Source organism: Microtus ochrogaster, unplaced genomic scaffold (assembly GCF_000317375.1).
Source record: "Microtus ochrogaster isolate Prairie Vole_2 unplaced genomic scaffold, MicOch1.0 UNK184, whole genome shotgun sequence".
Classification (NCBI taxonomy): domain Eukaryota; kingdom Metazoa; phylum Chordata; class Mammalia; order Rodentia; family Cricetidae; genus Microtus; species Microtus ochrogaster.
Window position 1 is genome coordinate 104,799 of NW_004949282.1, and position 1,560 is coordinate 106,358.

A 1,560-nucleotide genomic window follows, 5' to 3' on the forward strand; every position below is an offset into this window, starting at 1 on the left:
AAATTTCCTGCTTCATGGAAATGTCTGCTGGATACTATGGGGTTGAAGACTGAAGATGGATGCCCCAACAGTACAGAGAAACTTTAGGTGACTGCCCAGGCAGCAATATGTTTCTGTCATTTCTAGAGTTTGGAAGTTGCTTATTTCTTGTTTGATTAGGTAATATATCCTTCTGGACTCTTTGATGAAGTTGTAGAATAGATAGATAGTTATGGTTATCCATTGTTATGATAAAAGATAAAATAGATATAAATATTGTGCCTGTAATTCTTGTTTTATGACTGTTTTGTTATATGTAATTTTACTATGTTAAAGTGAAAGCCTTTCTTTTTTGTTTAAACAGAAAAATGGGAAATGATGTAGGTGGGTCTTCTATCTATCTGTTGCTTTCATTGGTTAATTAATAAGGAAAACTGCTTGGACTGATATATCAGAACATAGGTAGGTGGAGAAGACAGAACAGAATGCTGGGAAGAAAGGAAGTGATTTAGACGCCATGATTCTCTAACTTGAGATGGATGTAGGCTTGAATCTCTCCCGGTAAGCCACCACCTCGTGGTGTTACACAGATTATTAGAAATGAGTTAATCGAGATATGAGATTTAGCCAATAACAGGCTAAAACTAATGGGCCAGGCAGTGTTTAAATGAATACAATTTGTGTGTTGTTATTTCAGGTGTAAAGCTAGCCGTGCAGGAGGCAGGAGGAATGAAAAGCAGACCTGCTCACCTCATCACTACAAATGGCATACAAATGGTATACTCATGGTAAAATACAATGACATCTTGAAATTTGCATGCAAATGGGTGGAATTAGAAAAAATTTTGAGTGTGGTAAGCCAACCCAGAAAGATGTACATGGTATGTACTCACTTATAAGTGTATACTAGCTGTAAAGTAAAGGACTACAAACCTATAATCCATGACACTAAAGAAGCAAGGTAGCAAGGTTAACACTAAGAAAAACATTGATAGATCCACCTGGGAATGGGGAATAGACAAGATCTCCTGAAAAAAATAGGAGCATGGAGTAGGGGAATACAGGAGGGTCAAAAGTGAAGGGAATGAAAGAAGTGGAGGGGTGAGGAGAATTTGAGTTAAAGGGATAGTTGAGATGGTGGAAAGACAGAGATGGAGAACAAGGAAAGAGATATTTTAATTGAGCATGCCATTGTGGGGATAGCAAGACATTTGGAACTACAGAAATTCCAAGGAATCCACAATGATGACTTCAGCTAAGACCCTAAACAATAGAGGAAAGACTACCAGAAGTGGTCTTGCCCTATATTCATATTGATGAATATAATAAATGTCACCATAAAAGATTCATCCAGCAATTGATGGAAACAAGTCAGAGATCTACAGCAGAGTGCTGGCTGAGCTCCCAAAGTCCATGGAGAAAAGAGGTCAAGACCACAATGGGGACATCCACTGCAACAGTTTAGCTGAGCTTATGGATGTTCACCAACTCTAGTCAGACAGGAAAGGAACCAGCATAGGACCAAACTGAACCATCTGGATGTGAGTGACAGTTGCATGGCTGGGGCAGATTGTGGGGCCA